Source organism: Dermacentor albipictus, chromosome 8, assembly GCF_038994185.2.
Source record: "Dermacentor albipictus isolate Rhodes 1998 colony chromosome 8, USDA_Dalb.pri_finalv2, whole genome shotgun sequence".
Classification (NCBI taxonomy): Eukaryota; Metazoa; Arthropoda; class Arachnida; order Ixodida; family Ixodidae; genus Dermacentor; species Dermacentor albipictus.
This window is the reverse complement of record NC_091828.1, coordinates 80318300-80335049: the sequence shown is the minus strand read 5'-3', so window position 1 is coordinate 80335049 and position 16750 is coordinate 80318300. Positions and strand designations below refer to the sequence as shown.

At 49.0% G+C, this 16750-nt stretch overlaps 1 protein-coding gene across 2 annotated transcripts in view; it reads left to right on the top strand.

The window, feature by feature from the left end:
* The window catches only part of LOC135898663 (uncharacterized), a 264427-nt gene that overhangs the window by 128141 nt on the left and 119536 nt on the right, over nt 1-16750 (top strand). The gene's annotated exons all lie outside the window — the stretch shown is intronic.

Genomic DNA, 16750 nt, shown 5'->3' with positions numbered 1-16750 from the left:
CACTGGCATGCCCGCGGTAAATTCATGAGTGCGTTTCATTCGCTTGTCGGTACATGCACCCCTGGCTTAATGGTTTCAATATCAGGCTTCTGTACTGGAGTCCCTGTGTTCGAATCCTGCCGTCGGGCAATTTTAATGATGTTTATTTAATTAAGTGTTACGCAATACAATGTTGAAAATGACGAGTTTACAAAGTCACAAAACCGTTTGAAGCCAAAAAAAAAAACGAAGTGTAGGCAAATCCATGTACTTCCCATAATTCCCATGCTGGGACAACCGCTCCCATTGCAGCTCACGTAGACACTAGCGCCAGAGTTCCCTGTAGTAATTTTGTAGGAAACTCTATGCTCCGAGCAGGCGGCTATATCTGGACTGCTTGAGTTCCTGAAGTCTCCGGGTACGCATTAGAGACGCTGCCTGCTACCGATGGGTGGCTGACTTCGTTTGTGCTTCCCAGAACTATATTTTCTGAACTTTCCTGCGTTTCTGTGCACATCTTTCTGGTCTCTCTCTTGTAGATAAACAATGATTGCAGTGATTAATAGCCGCTCAAGCACGGATAACGTTTTGGTTATTGACGGTGTTATCAAGCTCTACTTTTCGTCTAGCCTTGTTGATTTCCTGGTGCTAACTGCTGCTCGTTTCCGAGTTCCGTGTAGGAGTGAATGGCGTGACGTGCATTTCTATTTTTATTTGTCCCCTGTCCTTTGGTCTCCTGTTATACAACAACCCTGCAGGGGCATGTCGTACCTTTCGTTCGACTAGCCTGTTCCTACCCATCATTAAAAATGTATCTCACCAACGCGCACGTATTTTCACAACTGGTTGATGTTGCGTTTTCCTTCGGAGGAGGAGGAACAAGCTTTGTTTTAGTACAGCTGATTTATGAGACCCATGCCTCTCTACCTAGATGAAGGCCTCGAGCCTTTGCGCCCTGGCGGCATGTTCGGCCTGCTGGATTGCTTTGAGTTGGTCTTCCGGTGCACAGCTGAGCAACGCGGTCTCCCACTGCTCTCTGGTCTTGTTTATTCTGTTTGAGTGTCCGAGGACAAGCCCAAACCATATGTTGTAGGTCCGCCCTTCCCTGACAGAATCTACATCTACCCGTGTAAAGGTCCGGGTAGTAGCGGTGGTAGGCCACCGAGTTCGGATATGTATCTGTTTGTAAGAGGCGCCATGCCGTGTACCTAGCGAGGAGTGTGCGGGGAGGGAATGGGGCCTTCCCAATTTTTCTTCGTGTACATATTACTTTTTGAGGGGGGGGGGGGAGGACACGCAACTTGGGTACACGGTAGGCAGGCTATGCGGCGTAAATGGGGCATACACTCTTAAGCAAAATTACACCCTTTTGCCACACAACAATAATCGTCATCTGTCTTGTCCGCATTTGCTTTCTTTAACGCGGCGAGCCCGGTGCTTCCCATTAGCGAACGGCATGCGCGTTATCACCATGGCATAGCATTCCCCACAGGAAAGAAGCGGGCGCGTGCGTTTTCAAGAAAGGCAACGCAAGCAAGGCAGATGACGATTATTGGTGTGTGGCAGATATACACCCCGAAGGGTGTACTTTTGCCTAAGAGTGTACGGGAGTAGTGACTGTTCAAGAGACTGTTGCCCTAGGCTAGCGGTCTGGCATAAGGCAGCACTAACGTACTAAGCACTTCAATTACAGGACGCAAATGCAAAATATCATATAGTTTTGTTCACTATTGTACCTCTACACGAGCCGACGATATTGTACCGTTTTTATGCCGCGATGCATAGTTTTATCACGCTGAACAGGGAGTGCAGGCGTGCACACGGTGGCACTGCTTTGCGGGTCCAAATTTCGCGCAATACTTACTCAAGACGACGGCACACCAACGCCGCGCGAAAACCCGGGGGCCAAGAGGTAGCGAAAGCATCGCTTTAAAAAGAAATCGCTTTCTTTACCTCGATAGCTTGACAGGCAAGAAGGAGCTAGTGCAGCAAGCCGACCGTCGGCGTAGCAGAGGAACAAGCTCTCCTAGCGGCGCACGCACCAAACGCTCACGGGCACAGCGGAGCGATCGACGCTTTGGCAATGTTGCACAAGAGGAGCCGGACGCGTTAATACAGTCGCCGTTTTTAACGCGATAGCGTTAAGGAGCTCGTATCGCAGAAAAGCCGGTGTCGTCGGCGTCGGCGGCGTTGGCCGTGAGCGATAAATCCCAGCAAGCACTTCATGAATAAAAATCAACTTCCAAGATGGGCTGGGTGGGAATCGAACCAGGGTCTCCGGAGCGTGAGACGGAGACGCTACCACTGAGCCACGAGTTCGATGCTTCAAAGCGGTACAAAATTGCCTCTAGTGAATGCGGTGTTGCCTTAGAAACCAGCTGTTTCTAAGGCTCAGGCGTGCGTCGCTTGCTCAGGCGCACATTTCGTCGCCGCGCCGAACGCTGCGTTGCTCGACGCTCACCGCGTCCGATGCGGGGCGCGTAGTCACTGCGCCGTAGCCCATTGTCTTACACCCCTTGGCGGGTCGATGGGAACGCTGTCGCGTTCCACTCTTGAAGGCGACGCTTAAGCGTCCTCCAATTTTTTTTGCAAGCGCGCTAGTTGAGCTGAGTTGAGTGGTTGTAGGCTACTGGTGGGATTGGCCTTGCAGTAGCTGCCGGCAATTGCTCCACCGTAGCGACACTTAAAATACACAAATCATGTAAATCAGACACAGACCTCACAACTACACATAGTCACTCCTCAGGTCACCATGTGGAGGCCAAATCCGTGTCCTGCAGGTAATTTCAAAGAAGGCGAGAAACCTCCTTCCTGTCTAACTGGTTCCCGCGCGGGAAAACAATGTACTGAAGAGCACTGTGGCGCGCTACTCTACTCACGGACGGTAGACGTTCCTTAGCGTATACGCTTTCAGAAGGGCCCGAAATGTGCGTGCTCCACCCAACCGGGCGTAGCCTACAGGCATCGGAGAAAACGCCTTTTCTGTATACCTGTGTATCGTTTTTCACTGTGGGAGCTTCTGCAGCGCGTGCATCTTTTTTTATGTGCTCCACCACAATGTCCTGGCACACAGGGTTCCAGCTGCCAAGGGGAGCGAAGAGACCCTCCGCGGCCGGGCAGGAAGGGTGCGGTAATAGGTCGATGCGGCTTTAGGGGCCGCCGGCCAATGAACAATGCCGCACCACGTGTTATATACCGTCGCTTCATTTTATATTTAGCATATTCATTTGAAGTTTGCCCGGAAGTTCGTTGTTTATAGCTGGACGGAGCATGCGCGAAGCTGCGACTTCCGGAACCCTTCCTCCGCGCCATGTTTCTTCTTTGTTTTTCTTTTTTGCGAATGCCGAAACCGTCGCAAGTAGCAAGTTGCGCTGATTTTCAGGAACGCCTAAAACCGTTCTCAATGTCGGCCGCGCTCGTCGCAGTAACGCGTCTCCAGAATCTGCGCCTTGTCAACTTTTCTTTCGTTGCCACGGAAACCATGGAAGCGCGTGATCGTTGGTTCTATACCTGGTTCGTACATCTGTTGCTTTCCGTGTTAACTCGTGTCGTACGTGCTGAAACCGTATACGGGGCCATGACACTCTACATATATTTTCTAAAGAAATTATTAGACCGCAGTCTCGAAGGAAGTGTCTGCGAGACCTGCGAGCGTGATAGTTCATACAGAATAAGGAATTAAGGCTGCTGCATAGATTTGCCTAAATTTCTTTATTCTGGCTGCAAATCGCATCAGCCACGTATTTCAGTTATCTTGTGCCCACGAAAAAATTACAGACGGGAACCACGTTCCCGCGTCCGTCGTTTCGGCCGTAGATGCCATTGAATTCAAGAAATCCCTTATAACAATTTTGTGTTACACTACTGCGCTCTCACATGTATGTTTTGTTTTGCTGTTTGCTCTTTTACGCACCACTCACTCCTCTCTGTAATGCTTTGGCCCGGAGAGAACATAAATGAAGTGCAATCAGATGGCCTGGGGACAGCGGAAACTGATCATGTTTACGAAAATATTACGGAATTAATGCCACAATTCCGAATGATTATACTTGTGCACAGTGTAATCGCCTTCTGCCCTTACTTAGCAAAGTATGGCTGCTTGGAAATTACGCCGATAAGGGCACACAAAACGTAACAAATAACGCCACAAGAACGTCTCAAGGCCGAAGTACGAGCATTAGACAAGTCTACGTACTATACACACCGTTACTATAATAACTGAACTTGCGTAGCGACGTGGTTTTGTAGTATACCTTAATAATACGAAACTCCACGGCCTAATAAACCGAGGCGTGACGGTCGAAGTAACTAACGAACGAGCGAGCAAACGATCAAGCCGGAACTGAGCATTTCTCGTCTCATAATTGTTGTTTGCACTAAAAAGAATCACTGTGTGGAGAAGCGCGAGAGTTGTCGATACATGGCCCGATATAGACTGCTCAGCGGCGATTCATTTCCGCAGGGTGCAATACTAAGGCCGGGAGTGTGTGAATTTTTTTTCCCATTTCTTCCTCTTCTTCTTCTTTCTCCTTTTATTCCCTTTACCCCTTTCCCCAGCACAGGGTAGCCAGCCGGTACTTACACTGGCTAACCTCCCTGTCTTTCCTCTCCTTTGTCTCCTCCCCCTCCGGGAGGGGGCGCATCGATTGCGGGGTGCTGTGGCTTCTGGAGGTACAGTCAAGAGCAAAAGCTTACGGGATTCGGTTTCTCCTGCAAATGTCAATTCCTGCACTGTTAACGGCACTTCTAATTTAAGGAATCACTGCGTAGGCGAAGAAGGTTATTACGGATTGGAACATTTAATTCGAGGCTGTGTGACCACGCTTCGCCCGAATTCAGCTTCTTGGCAGATCATGCGTCCCGCAAACGTTTGCTGTACGGTACATCCATATACGACAGCGACTCCCCCCCCCCCCCCCCCCCCTATGTCAGGTCCTTCCTCGGCCGTATTCTTCACCGCCTAATGATTTTAAATTCTTCAACAAATTCCTTCGTCGCTTGGGCCGCGTTCTCCATGGACGTCTGGCCATTAGACGGGGCATCGCTTTACGATAACGATTCTTAAAAGCCTGTTTGGCAAGTAGCGATGGCCATGAATAATTGCGATGCCGCCACGCGTTTCCCTGTGGCCGCGTATTATCGGCATTCGTGCGGCTGCATGAAAAGATAGCTATCTTTTGTTCCGCTCAATGACCATGCGGCCCATCTTATACGGCTGGTTCACCACGGACAATGAATGATGCGAGGAAGAGCCTTTATTTGCTGCCGGCTCTATACGTGGAAAAGAAACAAACAACTATGTGCCTTGGCGATCGAAACTCTCTTGCAGGGAAATAGCGGCACCGCGTGTAGCTCCAGTACTTTTTTTCAGGGTAATGAATTATGCTGTATGGCTCGATAAATGCATACGTACGCTGACGCAGCTTGGTGCAACGTAGCGGCACGGTGCAACACAGCACGGTGCAACGTAGCGTTTTTTTTTTCATTATTGCGATAGTTATGAAGCGGATGCGCCGAGCGAATTTTGCTGTCGCCGTAGCTGCGTCGTCCAGCATGAATTCCAAACGGAATAAGACGGCGCCGCGTGTGAAGCGAGGGCAAGTGCGAGATGGTGAGTGGAGAAGGATGGCGGCTTGATGCGCGCAGTCTTCCCGCGCGCCTAATAGACAGTTTTAGCTGCACGTACGTAGAGGCTTTGCATACGTAGAGCTTCTACGTGTGAGCAGTGCGCATGCGTAGAACGTAGCGGGCGCGCGCGCGTCTCACGGACGTACGCGAGATTCGATTCTTTGCGTTCGTTTCTTGCGCACGTAGACAGCTTCGCGCGGGAGTTCCGCAAGATCACGAACCGGCGATAGCGGGCCGCGCGCGCGCAGACGGCTCGCGTCGAAACACGGCGACAGGATTGAATTGGCTACCGCCGTGTTCACACTTCCCGATAGATGGAGCTACGGGGTCCCTCTTGGCGTGCGTCGCGTACGTGTAGCTAAAAGCGTTTCAGATGGGTGCGCGTAAGGTAGTACGTAGGCTTTTCACGTTTGCGTACGTGAAGCCTCTACGTACGTGTAACTAAAACTGTCTACTGTTGGAGGTCACGTGATCAAGCGCGCGCTTGGGTGGGACCGCCCGTGAGACTCCTACTTCTCCTCTAGCCTGGCCACGACAGGGGTGGCTGTACGCGCTGGAGGCGATTACAGGCCGCGCAGCTTAGCTCGCAGCCAGCCCCCGCGCCGCATCTTGGAGGTAACCTGCGGCGGGTGGAAAGGCTGAGGGCGACCCGAGATGGCTGGTGGCGTTACGCGGGCTGTCTTCCCTCGAGCGCAGTGTTGGAGGTCGCGTAATCTCAAGTTTCGCGTACGTGGTGAATGGAGCGGCATCAGGAATCGTTCGCTCCCCGTTATTGCCGTCGCTGGTCAATCAAGCCGGCGTGGTGACAGCGACTGCTTGCACTCGTCGAGTGAGATCTCGTCTGGTTTACGCGTGCGCACGTGACACCGTTTATTGATAAATCGAGTGTTTACTTCATGGTATTATGGTTGATAAAGTTACCTAACCTATACTTAGTGTAGTCGTATAACACTTTCCTATCGCTATCAGTGCTTCGCGTTTTTGGAGGAACTGAGATAAATTTGTTATGCAATTTTGTTGCTCTACACAGGTCACGCTAAGCGAAGGAAAAGTTGAGCGCAGCTTTTTTTTTTTTGCTACTGACGATAGCGTAACTTTGGCGCCTTCAATAAACGTAGCTATAATAATGCAGAACAATGTATCCTATCAACCAACGCTCACCGCCACGTAAAACCTGTTGGGCTCTTTGTAACAAGGTGAGGCACAATGACGTTTTCATAGACTGACATTAGCATTCCATCTGAGTAGATTCGTACCGCACAGGGTCATTTACTGTGGCCAGAGGAAAGCGACGTGCATGAGGCAATGAAACCGGGCATTATATATATATATATATATATCTTCAGTAATCATATTTAGTTCACCTGCGAGTACACGCTTCAGATATTCTTTCCTCTCTACGGTATTAATTCCTTCGGAGAAACGCCTTATGGATTTCCTCTTATAGCTCCGTGCTTCTCTCAAGTGGATACTCCTCCCCCCCCTCTCGCTTTCCATTCGCAAGTGGCGGGGATTCAATTCAGCTTATACACTTATACGTATTCGAGAATTTCGAGGCCCGCACGAGGCCTCCTCCTTTAGAGCTTGATGGATTGGAGCTCTAGCCACGCGCCTACTTTCCTTAGCGCCCGCGAGCCGACGACCTGCTCTAAATTCCGGATCGTTCGCAGATGCAGCCACTCGTGCCATTAGCATATATCGGTCGCCTACTCCGCACCTGAGCCGAGGCACGAACATCCGTGGTCGAGCTGGGAAACGAATGCAGATGCAATAGTGCGGCCTTTGGCGAAGCTAGCTCTCGAAATGTAATACAACTGTCGCGAAAGCTAGGGAGAAGGAAAAAGCCCTTGGGAGATGATAGATTTTCGGCTGTTCCATATTAAGTTGGGCCTGTAGTGGGCGGCGTTATTGTCCACAGTTGCTCCATCTTAAGTAGGGGACAGCATTGCAGCGTGGCGCCTCAAGAGATATCCCAAGGTGTTTTTCTCAGCGGGGCACGTAGAATGGTGTACGCAGGGACATAAGCGCACAGCTTTTCCCACTGACAGTCGATCAGGTCGTCAAGATTATTTGGAGGCCGTTACATATTTTCTCGCACTTGGGCCGTCGTAGCAACGGTAGCGATTCTTGTAATTTGCCAAGTTCAGTCTTTCCCAAGCTCGGATTCCCCTCAAATGATTAATGTCACTTTTATCCCGAGCCTGCCTTCATCCTTGAGATAAAAAATAGACTGATTTGATTTGATTAGAATGATATGTAATCAATATTCAATGGCAAAAAGAGGTAATCTAGGCCGGAGCGGATGTCGCAAACATCCGCTACGTAATAGTGACCTGTAGCGGTAAAGTTTAAGGCGATGTCGCCACGAGTGTTTTCATTTCTTGCTTGCTTTTACGGGTTACCAAGCCTCCTCTCGCAGTAAGAGTGAGCTTATTCGTACTGGCGAAGGGTAATTTACTAATGCAGGTTGGTTACTTTTTTTATTCCTTTCAGCGTCCCTTCAACTATACTAACGGAGACATTGGTGCCCGTAGGTGGCTACAGCTACTTCTCCTCGTTGACACAACGACACGAGTTCTAAGGATCGCGCACAAAACAAATGTTCCTCGGAGTTTACAAATTATCCTCCTTGTTAGTGCGACGCGTTCAACAACGTTCACACACGATAGACGACGCGGACGAAGCGAGTGGACGCACACACAAGCGCTAGCTTCGACAGATGGCTGTGGAGCTTGGACGCCGTTGTTTCTTTTTCGGTGTTTGTAACTTGTTCTAGCGTTCGATGGCGTAAAACGCCCGTTGTAGTCTCGTACCCTGCACTGCTAAGCCGCTGGAGTGCCGGTTAAGAGCCCTGTTCGGGGCAGGGGAGGGGGGGAGGTGGGTGTAACGACACGTGGCCCATACACAACAGTCGGTGTTTGGAAAAGGCCGATTTATGAGGGCCTAGGGCCCACATCGAAACTCTTGTGCCCGCCGCTGGATCAGATCAACAGGCCCACGGGATTCTCAGTCTCTATTTTTTTGGCTCTCGTTAGCTGGTCTGTGCCTCATCAATTAATTTCTTTGTCTTTTGGTTTCCTTGTTTGCACTGTTTTCTTGAGCGCCTGTGTTGTCGTGATGTGAGGAAGGAAAAAGAAGGATCGAAATAAACAAAAGAAGAACGACGTGATTGAAAAAATCGATTTGCCTCGCCTTGATTGGAAGGGATTGCCCCTCGGACGGAGAATAGACGCTGATTAGAAAACAGAGGCAAAAAAAAAAGGAGCTGAGGTTTCGAAGCAACCAGAGTTGACGCATCGAAGGAAACGAGAACAAAGAAGGCAAGAACGTGACACGAAACGTGTAGGAAACAAAGCAGCAGCTCTGGGGAGCAATCCATTCGCTGTATCACATCGAACAGAAGGCATTTCGCCCAGCGGCAGCGTCTTCCCCGCGGACATTTTATTTTGCCCTCTGGTCCTCGCTAGGACTCTCTCTCTCTCTCTCGGAGTTATGAGTTGCTTCATTCCCCTCCTGTAGCACTTTAATCTGGCCCCACCCTCACTTTTGACCGGGCAAACAGAGAGGAGATCTCGCGGAATGGTGCGCGGACTGTCGGGATACGACATCGACAAATGGAGGGGAGAGAGGAGGGAGTGGGGGGAATGGGCGTGAGACCACCTTGCGATGGCGCCAAGATGGATCGCTGCACGGGGAGAGGTGGGGTGAGAGAGGGCGCTCACTCCTCTATACAGCGCGGGGGCGATCGATAGCGACATCGCTGTCCCTTCCGCTCCTCCAGCGTTTGAAGGAGTGCGCGCGGGCGGACGTGTTCCGAGGACCTGTCGTCTGGACAAATGGTCGAGCTCGCAGTTCATTCGGCCTGTTCTCCGTCTAATATACAATGCGTCTCTTTGTTATATCTTGTGTTCGCCATATTGCCGCGCGCATCTGTACGTCCTGTCCTCGCGGTTTAGTCGTTTCGTGTTTTGTACGCACTGCTGGTGAACGCTGTGGACGGCGGCGTGGTAGCGCAGAAGATGGAGCGATGCGTTCAGGCAGTTTGCAGGCGTATGACTGAGTGACCCGTCCGTAAGGGTTCGGTCGCCATGGCGCTCTTCTAAATGGCGACGGGGTAGCGGATTCGATTCGAGGTCCCCGTGTTCGTGTTTCTTTGGGAATGGAATGCATTAAGGGTCGTGCATCACAAGTACTTTGCACGGTAAAGCACCCACAGCCATGGCGGTCAAGTTGAGCCGAGCAACGCCACTGTGGTGCCCGTTTCGTAACCGCGAGGGTTATTTACGAGCGTTTAAACCTCGACAGCGGTGAATAATAGGATTGAGTTATGTGAAACAGGATAGCGCTATTGGAGGTTTCTGGGAAGGTCTTCGTCCTTCGGCTAAGCGAATCAGGACAGTGATGCCTTGCAGGGCTGTTTTAATTAGTAACGCTGCTTATTAATGCCGATAGCGTGAAGGGAATGAAACTACGTGTTTTTCATGCCATGGATGCTATGTCATTTAGTTAGTTAATTAGTTAGTCATTTAGTGAGCTAGTTAGTCACTTAGTTAGTTAGTTAGTTAGTTAGCTAGTTAGTTAGTTAGTTAGTTAGTTAGTTAGTTAGTTAGTTAGTTAGTTAGTTAGATAATTACGCACTCATTTGCTGCCACCCATCCGCTATTCCCAGGTCTGCGTACGCATGCACTGTAAAAGCTCAGTTTGGTGTGATTTCCTCCCGATATCCAGGATGCGTGTGTCAGTCGTACGTCCAGCATTGGCGGTGTGCGCTTTCTGCCTCTTGCGTTGCGTCCGACTGCACAGGTTACGCGTCTCGCAGTTCCTTCGCGTCTTCGTTCGAGGATCCGGTGGAGGTTAGCTTTTGCGTCTCAGGAGACGCTCGGCAGGCCAACTCGAACATATACATCGAATATATATATATATATATATATATATATATATATATATATATATATATATATATATATATATATATATATATATATATATATATAACTTCTCAAATTTACGACAAAATAGCCGCGAACATGGCAGATGAGTTCTGCAGACTCCCGCAAGGTGGAGGGAGGTTCATGAAGGAAAAATGTCATCCACCCTATTGTAGAATGAAGGCAAAACGGAAACCCATACCGGTTTGTAGCTTTGTGCCTGCAAATGACAATCTTTTGTGCCCTTGAAGTACCCATGTAGAATGAAGGCAAAACGGAAACCCATACCGGTTTGTAGCTTTGTGCCTGCAAATGACAATCTTTTGTGCCCTTGAAGTACCCATGTAGAATGAAGGCAAAACGGAAACCCATACCGGTTTGTAGCTTTGTGCCTGCAAATGACAATCTTTTGTGCCCTTGAAGTACCCATGTCGACGCGCCCGCTGGAAGATTCAGTTAGAGGGCGTATTGGCTTCTACGACATCCGCGGCAATCCTCTGAAACGTTTCCTGAGAACAAAGAGAGACCTATTATTTGTGTCAGTCTTTTGTTTGTTTATTTTTACGTGTACACACTGTGTCAGTATGCGGTGTCTTCGATTCTTCTTCCTGGACTGCCCCGGACTACCCGAGTCACTGCTTTCAACCAATGCGTGTGTACGTATTCGCAGCGTCCAGGCAGCCTTTCATGAGCAGATGGGGACAACAAATCCAACGTAACACCGTAAAAGTTAACCTCAAATTTGCATTTAAAACGGGACCGCAAATGGAAGGCAATGCCGTAAAAGTTATCAAGCTTCCTTTGAAAATGGGCGCACTTCCTCATTCGTGCTCTGCAGTAGGAAAACGTTCGAAGAGGGGAATTATTTATCGCGAGAACTATAGATAGGAAATAGCAGTGAATGAGTTTCTGACTGGCACGTTTGCGATGATCGCTGTTTCGTTTGACATTTTACATCGCCGCAGAGAATGTGCGTAAAACAAATGACTCGCATTTGTACGTAAACAAAATTCTCTTGCGAATTTCCCCAGAAGCTTGCGAGTTTCCGCAGAACTACTACGTCGAACTCTTGCCTTTGCTTCGTGTTGTCGACAAATTCGACTTGGCCCTGCCATCTGCTAGCCGCCTGGTCATACTCAGATGGTAGAGCGGCTGCCCCGGAATGGCGGTGGTCCCGGGTTCGAGTCCCGGACCAGGACGAATTTTTCTTCAACCCTGAGTCTTTTTCTTTCGAGGAATCCGTATGGGTTTCCTTTGTAGCAATTGCTACGAACGGGTGGATGTCTGATTTTCCCTTTATTCATCACTTCTCCCCACCTTGCGAGTTTCCGCGGAACTACTACGTTAAACAAGATGACGTAACGGGCCTGTCCGTCCGGGACTCAAAAAAAAAAAAAAAACGATCGCGCGTGTTTGAAGAAAACGCGTATGAAGTAATTGCTTCGCATTAGAGAGTTTAAACAAGGTGCTATTGTTCTTTCTTTTCTGTGCGCAGTTTAGGCATGTGCGCAGACGGTCGAGCGGATTTATACGATGGCATTGTGTTTCGCGCGCGCGCTGCAAGCAACGTGAGCTCCCGTTCTGTTGTAGGCTTGGTGACTCACAATCGTGGCTGAATGTGCAAGACGAGTAACGCACTACCTGCGCGTGTAACAATGTAACTTGTGCGCGGTGTAAATGCGTTCGTTGCATAGCGCAGAATAAAAAAAAAGAAGAGACCTTTCACGCGTTTTCGCATAAAGCGTCCGACTTTGTTCTGGATTAGCTCAACTAGCCCAGCCCTATTTAGGGCGTAAACGGATTAGGCCGTGCGCTAGATTGAACGCAATTAGGCAAGCTAGGACACATTCTACACGCAGAGCTCGGCGAATGGAAGACGTCATAACCAGACACGCACCTCTGGAAGAATTAAGGCTTTTCGTTATGTTGTGCGCTTAATTCGGGTCGTAATGCTGATGAGGTGTTGCCTGAGTAGTAGTGAGTAGTGAGTGTTGAGCAATGAGTAGTACGTGACGTCAAAGAGGTGTAATTGACGGTCGACCTCTCACGCTCTCGCTCGAGCCTTGCCTCGCTATTCCGAATTAAAAGATATATGTAATACAGCAGAGCTAAGCCTTTGAACCATCACGCCATTTTAGCGACTGTATTAAAAAGACAATTATTGCGGCAGAACTCATCTCACGATGGTTCTAGACGGTAATGCTATTAGCATTACGATGTACCGCTACTGGATGTCTGAAGTCACGTTTATTTAACGTGTGTGGTGGTCATTCTGAGGCTTCCGAGGCTTGTGTTGATTCAGATTTGTGCGACATAACCAGGTATCGCCCCACTTCTCTGTGACACTCACATGCGAGGGTCGCCCATGAGCTTGGCGGCATGCTGACGAGTGTTTGACGCTGACGTACCGATGACGATGGAATAACGAAGAATGTACGACAAATGCGGTATGACTACGGCGGCACGATTACAACGAGAGGACGATTCTTAAGTGATGACGATGATGTAACGACGAAAGCGAGATGAAAATGGGATGACGATGATGGTACGACAACCAGATGACAAGGAGTAGGTTTTATTGAAGCGAAAGAAGGAGAGGTCGGGCCCGAAGAGCGTGGGTCTCTAACCTGCTACGCCTTAGCGCGGTAAGGGGAAGTGGGAGATACAGGGAAAGGTAGGTGGCAGGTGATTACGTTATGGTACGATATACGTGTTGCCTGATACGCGGATGCTCACTTTAGACGCACTACGCGCAGGAGTAATCCTGTCCACGCAAAACGTTATGGCGCAAACACACTTTTCACTGTCTTCACGTCTCACAGGTCCTGGAGACGACCGTCTAAGCCAGTCTTACATAGAAAGTTCGAAAGCGATTTTATGGTGCGTTGAGTATGGTCAACTCTTCTCCACCCGCCTAAATTGTTTTCTTCCGAAAATGGGCGGGAGTCCAAGTAGTCAACACTAAACTTAAGTATTCCTTCCTTCGGCCGTATATTGAGGGCAGACGCTAGGTATGTGAGCTAATTGTCTCGGGAGTGGGACAGGCGCTACAGTCAGCGGGTTCCGTTCTCGTCCGATCTGTTGAAGGTATCGGGGAGCGTACGCCACAGCGAGCCGTAATCGATGGCTGAGTGTTTCCTGGCCCCTCCGCAACGGAAGTGGAAGCCGCGGAATCGCAAACCGGCGACAAGTCTATGGAGGCGCTCTTGCCGATGTTCGGCGCTGTCCCATTGTCGCGCCATTTATAGATGTTTTGATGGAGGTATGGAGCAAGGCGCTGATGTCAACCAGATGAAGGTGCAATGACGATAATGGCACGTTCAGGACGGCATGACAAAGACGGTATAACAATATATGCACGATGGCGACTGTCTGACGACGACGCACGCGATGAGGATGATGGTGTGACAACGACGGTACAATCACAATGAAATGACGACGGCATGCATACGATAGCATGACAAAGAAGGAATGACGTGGATGCGTTGTCGAAAGCGTTGCGACGACAACGGGATGACCTTACTGGAGTGATGACGATCGTAAAACGACAGCGTGACGGAGCCCAAAGCACTTTCTTGAATTTCGGTTGTTGTGGTGCATTGAACGTTCTCAAAATTTCACAGTTTCGGCCTTCGGCTCTTTCAGAATTAAACGCGGTGGATCTTTATCGAGGAAAACCTTACCAGGCATGAGCAGACGCTGTTAGAATCGATGGCGTCATGGCTGCTCTTGTGGTAATTTCAAGGTGCAGTCCTTAGCCGTCTTCAGTCGTCTTTAGTTTGGGGCTCTTTTCTGGCTTTCTTTTCTCAAGAGTAAGAGTGGCATTCTCGATATTATATAAGCGTAATTTACTAATACAGGTGAGATAATTTTTCTCTGTAGTTACCCTTTAACGTTTCAAAACCACCGCTGGGGCAATAAGTTTGTTTCTTGTAGTATGTAGCTTGAGGTCTTGCAAATGCACGATTTACACGATTTGCAGTATACGCCATGTCTGTGGCGTCTCCGTTGCTTTGTTCGCGCCAAGACATTATCCAGTCTATCACAAAAAAATAGCAAAGCATTAAAGCTTGTGTCACAGATCAGCGATACCTAACAAAAATGACTATTGAAATGTTGCTGTCATACTGTTAACTCAATAACCTTTCAAGAATACCTCAACAGTTTTTGAATGCACGCAACAATTACTAAAAAATAAAGCTGTTGACTAGTTTGCAACAATAAAGTCGTTGACTAAATGTTGACTTGTTATTGAATAATATTGAGTATTATTGAGCCATCTTTGAGTAGTTCACAAATGGGATGAGCTAATCGTGGCCACTCACCTTTGAAATGTGGCTCCAGCTCCCATTCTCTCAGGCATTCTATAATTCGCCCACTTCCCCCATGGCACACAAGCGAAATCGAATTTTTCAAACGAGCAGCTGGCCGAGGCGTCAGTTAAAAACCACACGCAGCATTTGTAGCCAACATGATGATGATGATGATCGTACGGTGCCCTTCGCTTTGTTATGGGTGGACGTAGAAATGAGGTCTTGTCGCATAAAACCCGGTGTGTTGCGCCACGTCTTGGACGCAGTCGTGGAAACAAGCTGAACGTCGTTGCACCGACAGCTGGTCGAACGTACCGCGAATCTTGAAACAAGCTTTTTTTTACCTTGCCTGATCCACATTAAAATGTAGCCCAAACATAGCCACGCAGACAACTCATCTAAAACACGGCCAAACGAAAATTTAAGTTGCCCAATTTGGCTGCTGGATCTGGCAACACTGCGAGGCAGATCGCGTATGACCCACGCGTATACGCGTTGTCAGGATTGGGGGCTCAATCCCATCGCTCGTGGTCCTTTGCCAAGATTGGAGTACGGCATGAATTCGAAGGTAGCTGGCCCATGCCGTCGTCCAACTTATTTACGCTGAGGTCGTTGATGAAGTGAAGAACTGCTTCTCATCGAGAACGAGGAAAATTGGTTTATTTACAGAAATTAAATCAGTCTAACATGACTGCTCAAGAGAAGTGTATCAGTCTAACATGACTGCTCAAGAGAAGTGTATCAGTCTAACATGACGCGTATAACGCTATACGCGTAAGTCTATACGCACTATACGCGTATGCGCTATACGCGTATGATCGCGCATAAGAAGACAGTTTATTTTATATTTTAGCTAGGGGGCGTTTGTAATAAAGCGGTTTACGTACACTGGCAGGAAGAAGGCGTCTACCAGCGAACTCCCGTTACCGCTGCCTTCCAACAGCTGACCCCGTCGCATGTCGGCCAACTTAATCATGCAGTCACAGACACACCACCTAACTCTCGGCCGTGTGCAACAGCTCTTGCCTTCCCTTGACCCTCATTTAGCATAACTGTAACAAATGGAACAATGGTTATCCGCCGTATGCATTACGTGACCAACACAGCTCCTTTTTTTTTTCTGTGCTCTTAATGTGGGCGAGAATATCGTCTTCCCCATTTTTTCGTCAAAATCACACCACCTTATCCTTATCATAGTAACATTTTTATTTTGATTTCTTCCAATACTACCGCGGGCACTTGTGCAATGGCACGAATCGAGTTGGGCTTCCCTGCAGCGGTTGCGGAATCGACGCGTGGTGCAGACGGCAACATTCGCGAACGCGGAAGGCATACCCGAGTGGAAAGTAACAAGGGAGGGGGGGGGAGGGGGGTTAAGAGCGTGGTCGCCAAATTGAAGGCCACCGTGGGAACCCCGCCGCGCGTTGGAGAGGCGGCAGAGGATTCCGCGGCCCGGCGTCAATCAGGCACTGCTTCCCCGCCGAAGGCCGCCACTTAAACACCGCTCCTTGTTTACCGCCTCACCGCGCGCCATTCGCGGTGGGTGTCGACATCGGCTCTGGCGCCAACGCGGGATGCCAAGACTTTGAATGGGACGAGACAGGGCAACGATGTATAAAATGTCAGTTCAGTTCACTTCAGTTTTCAGTTCAGTTTTATTTCCTTAAAGACCCCTTTGCTAGGGGTATTACATAAGGGGTGGGTACAGTTGAATATGCAAATATAAACACAGGTATACAGAAAAAATTGTACATGGAAGCTACATTTTCGCAAGTGCATAAAAACAGAAATAATAACACGTGAAAAAGCAGTTTATTGATTAGCCAACAAGGACAAATTTTCCAGAAACGATGTCATTTTCCAGAGCGACGTTGACCAGGGGTAAGATTTGTGCTTGGCTAC